The 5000-nt window shown below is 50.6% G+C and overlaps 2 protein-coding genes across 4 annotated transcripts in view; one reads left to right on the top strand and one right to left on the bottom strand.

Annotated features, from left to right (window-relative positions):
• LOC122247341 (uncharacterized) overlaps window positions 1-5000 on the top strand; it is a 127961-nt gene that overhangs the window by 106355 nt on the left and 16606 nt on the right. The gene's annotated exons all lie outside the window — the stretch shown is intronic.
• LOC122247340 (BTB/POZ domain-containing protein 6) overlaps window positions 1-5000 on the bottom strand; it is a 108385-nt gene that overhangs the window by 95969 nt on the left and 7416 nt on the right. The window contains exon 1 of one of the 3 annotated variants that reach the window (XM_043006562.2): window positions 4522-4648. The exons of 1 other annotated variant lie outside the window; for it this stretch is intronic. The gene's annotated coding sequence lies outside the window, so the exon portion shown is untranslated. Of the gene's footprint in view, window positions 1-4521; window positions 4649-5000 lie in introns of those variants that run through there. One more of the 3 variants, XM_086530808.1, reaches the window with a different exon arrangement.

A 5000-nucleotide genomic window follows, 5' to 3' on the forward strand; every position in this document is an offset into this window, starting at 1 on the left:
ACACTGGACACTCTGTGTTGACACCAGCCATTCTGAGTTGACACTGGACACTCTGAGTTGACACCGGCCATACTAGGCATTCTGAGTTGACTCCGGCTACGGTGGGTTGACACCAGCCACTCTGAGTTGACACCGACCACTCTGAGTTGACACCGGCCACTCTGAGTTGACACCGACCACTCTGAGTTGACACCGGCCACTCTGAGTTGACACCGACCACTCTGAGTTGACACCGACCACTCTGAGTTGACACCGGCTACTGTGGGTTGACAACGGTCATTCTGAGTTGACACTGGACACTGTGAGTTGACACCGGCCACTCTGTGATATATGACACATATGTACCTTAGTTTAATCTTAAACCTGCCTATTGTAAAATGAAAATGTTAAAAATGCGGTTTATTTACGGTTTTCTCACCCCCATGGGGTACCGTGTGCATAGCGATCGCACAAAGGGATTTTGGCGGGAGTTTTCACTGCGCGGTTTTCGGGGTATTTTGTCTACGAAATTCTAACCTATTGACCAATCTAACTTTATCTAGACATGAAGTTAGCACTAGCCAAGGGGGGGGGGGGATCGAGGCGGCTTCGCTCACCCATAGACTCCCCTTTTTTATAGCACTTCGTACTACGTACCTTGGTTTTCGGGAGTTTTTATCTTACCTTACGCGGATCTTGCTATTTTTCCTTATTTTACGATGACGACTTTCGTCTATGTGTATCCCGTGTCGCTAATGTATATCCCGTACCAGAAGCAATACCGCAAACACACACACACACGTCTTCACGATGCAACAACCGACACGAAACTCGCCCGAAGGCTCCGATTCGCGGGTTCGCAAATAATAAGAAACATGAAAGCACTGTGATTGGCCAGTCGATCCAAGGGTGGCTCTGATTGGCTGTCGCCTATAGAAAAACAAAACATCATTAAATTGTTTTCCGATATATGGCTCTTCTTTCGAAGAAGTGAACATCAAGTAAAACAGAGAGATATAAGTCGATTGTTTACAAATGCAGGATGAAAGTCGTATGACCTAATGTTTACCTAGTGACCTCTCCTCCTATTTAAGACCTAATTTCGGGGTACAGGGGGGTAATCGCGGGTAAAATCGATCATTTATGGATAATAGAGGTTAAGAGGAATCCACCGATACCATTTTGTGGTATTAAACACAAGAGAACAGTCGAGAACAAGGAAACACCGGACCTACCGCGGATGAAGCCTTCCTGCACAGAGACCAAGGTACCAACTAAAGGGACAAGAGTGGGCTTGGGGGGAGCCGGGGGGTGGGTCAGGCTCCGTGCGTGAGAAAGAGGGGAAAAGAGAGAGATAGAGGGAGAGAGAGAGAGAGAGAGAGAGAGAGAGAGAGAGAGAGAGAGAGAGAGAGAGAGAGAGAGAGAGAGAGAGAGAGAGAGAGAGAGAGAGAGAGAGAGAGAGAGAGAGAGAGAGAGAGAGAGAGAGAGAGAGAGAGAGAGAGAGAGAGAGAGAGGGAGAGAGAGAGAGAGAGAGAGAGAGAGAGAGAGAGAGAGAGAGAGAGAGAGAGAGAGAGAGAGAGAGAGAGAGAGATGGATAGAGATAGAAATAGACGAACATAAATAAAAACAGAAAAACAGAACAAAAGTGACAGAACCAGATAGTCAAACAAGCATAATCCGAGATAGAAAAAGAACAATATATATAAAACACAAGAAAACAGTCGAAAACAAGGAAAATAATAGACCTGCCGCGGGTGGGGTCTTCTTACACAGAGATCAAAGTACCAACTGAGAGGGCCAGGGGGAGCGGGGGGGAGGTTCCCTCCCTCCCTCTCTCCCTCCCTCGCCTTTCACCTTCCCCCTTCCTCTCTCCCTCCCCCCATCCCCCCCCACCCTCTCCTTTACCCCACTTCCATCCTCCCCTCTCTTTTACCCCCCTCCCATCCTCCTCCCTCCCTCTCCTTCACCCCCCTCCCATCTTCCTTCCCTCCCATCCTCCCCCTCCCTCTCCTTTAACCCCCTCCCATCCTCCTCCCTCCCTCTCCTTCACCCCCTCCCATCCTCCCCCTCCCTCCCCCCTCTCCTTTACCCTCCTCCCATCCTTCCCTCTCCCTCTCCTTTACCCCCTACCCATCCTCCCTCCATCCCTCTCATCCTCCTTCCCTCCCGCTCCTTCACCCCCTCCCATCCCCCCCTCCCTCCCTCTCCTTCACCCCCCTCCCATCCCCCCTCCCTCTCCTTCACCCACCTCCCATCCTCCTTCCCTCCCTCTTCTATACCCCCCTCCCTCTCCTTCACCCCCCTCCCATCCTCCCCTCCCTCTCTCCCTCCCCCCTCTCCTTTACCCTCCTCCCATCCTTCCCTCTCCCTCTCCTTTACCCCCCACCCATCCTCCCTCCATCCCTCTCCTTTCCCTCCCTCCCTCTCATCCTCCCCCCTCCCATCCTCCTTCACCCCCCTTCCATCCTCCTTCCCTCCCTCTCCCATCCCATCCTTCCCTCCCTCTCCTATACCCCCTCCCTCTCCTTTTCCTCCCTCCCTCTCCTTTACCCCCCTCCCTCTCCTATACCCCCCTCCCATTCCCCCCTCCCTCTCCTTTTCCTCCCTCCCTACCATCCTCCCCCCTCCCTCTCCCATCCCATCCTTCCCCCCCTCTCCTTCACCACCCTCCCATCCTCCTTCCCTCCCTCTCCTATACCCCCCTCCCTCTCCTTCACCACCCTCCCATCCTCCTTCCCTCCCTCTCCTATACCCCCCTCCCATTCCCTCCTCCCTCTCCTTTTCCTCCCTCCCTACCATCCTCCCCCCTCCCTCTCCCATCCCATCCTTCCCCCCCTCTCCTTCACCCCTCTCCCATCCTCCCCCCTCCCTCTCCTTCACCCCCTCCCATCCTCCTTCCCTCCCTCCACCCCCCTCCCATCCTCCTTCCCTCCCTCCACCCCCCTCCCATCCTCCTTCCCTCCCTCCACCCGTCACTCCACGACACCATGTGCTGACACCGCTCGAAGTGTCTGGCGGTTAGGATACGTTCAAGTTTGCTGACAATGAGTGGAAAGTCTGCTGACGCCTTCACGGGTGTAAAAAGCAATATGATTTAATCCTTTGTGTCCTTTTATTTTTGTGATACATCTTTTTTTTTCTTCTTTTGTTTTCGTCTTATGATTGTTTGTTTTTCTTTTTCATTTTCGTGATATATTTTCTTGTTTCTTTTTCTTTTTCATTGTCGTAATATAGTTTCCTTTTCAATCATTTTCGTGGTCAATTTTCCTTTTCTTTTATTTTCATAATTCAGTATATATTTTTTTGAATTCCTCTTCGTAATATGTTTTATTCACATCCTATATTTTTCAAAGTTTTTGGCATCATATATATCTTATAAAGCCACAACGCACCACCGCAAAAAAAACAAGCAAACAAAAAACACGTTCAGAACATGTCCTGACAAGTCTTTTCTATGTTGAGTCCTTTCTACACGTATTTTTTGATCGCCTTCACCACACTTTATTTGTAGTTTCTATTATCTTATATTTCATCACTTCAGTGGGGGCTCGATTCACTATACAGACTCACCACAGACACCATAGAGAGTCATCACAAGCACCATATGGATTCACTCCCATTCAACATTTACCCCAAACACTACCAACATTCATCACACTCACCATTAACATTCAGCCACAAACACTACACTCACAATCGAAATTCATCATACTCACCATCAAACATCCCACCCAAACACCACATACTTCAACCACCATCAAATATCACCACACTCTCAACCGGAATTCCCACACTCACCACCAAACATACAACCTCAACCACCATTGAATATCACCACAATCTCAACCGGAATTCACCACACTCACCACCAAACATACAACCTCAACCACCATCGAATATCACCACACTCTCAACCGGAATTCCCACTCACCATCAAACAGCACATCCCATACACCACACTCCCCATCAAACCATCATCGAATTTCACCACAATCTCAACCAAAATTCACCACACTCACCACCAAACATCCCACCCCAAACACCATATACAACCTCAACCACCATCGAATTTCACCACACTCTCAACCAAAATTCACCACACTCCCCATCAAACCATCATCGAATTTCACCACACTCACCACCAAACATACAACCTCAACCACCATCGAATTTCACCACAATCTCAACCAAAATTCACCACACTCACCATCAAACATTCAACCCGAAACACCACATACAACCTCAACCACCATCGAATTTCACCACAATCTCAACCGGAACTCGCCACACTCTCAACCAAAATTCACCACACTCACCATCAAACATACACTCTCAACCACCATCGAATTTCACCACAGTCTCAACCGGAACTCGCCACACTCTCAACCAAAATTCACCACACTCACCATCAAACATACACTCTCAACCACCATCGAATTTCACCACAGTCTCAACCGGAATTCACCACACTCTCAACCAAAATTCACCACAATCACCACACTCCCCATCAAACATACAACCTCAACCACCATCGAAATTCACCTCAAATCCTCGAAGCTTCACCTGCTCGACGCCCGTCTTCACCACTTTCTGATCAGCAACTGCCACACCTGCGTCGAGAGTGCCTCTTCATCTGGCACCTTTCCTGCCTCCCTTGTCTTGGCACCGCTGCCCGAGTTTCCCTTGCGGCGGGTGCCAAGTTGAAGCGAGCGGGGATGGGTGCCATGGTGGGTACGGGGGGGAGTGGGGAGGGGGTACTGGAGGGGTACTGGGGGAAGGGTCAAAGGTACTGGAGGGGTACTGGGGGAATGGTGAGGGGTACTGGAGGGAGGAGGGGGGGTGAGGGGTACTGGAGGGGTACTGGGGGGAGGGTTAGTACTAGAGGGGTACTGGGGGAAGGGTCAGGGGCACTAGAGGGGGGAGGAGGGGGGTGAATGACGGGGGGAGGGGGAGGGAGGGAAGGAGAAGGGGGGGTACTAGGGTGGGAGGGAGGGAAGGAGGGAGGGAGGAGGAGGAGGGAA

The sequence above is a fragment of the Penaeus japonicus genome, unplaced genomic scaffold (assembly GCF_977035675.1).
Source record: "Penaeus japonicus unplaced genomic scaffold, GWHDUDI00000001_assembly GWHDUDI00000034, whole genome shotgun sequence".
NCBI classification, from domain to species: domain Eukaryota; kingdom Metazoa; phylum Arthropoda; class Malacostraca; order Decapoda; family Penaeidae; genus Penaeus; species Penaeus japonicus.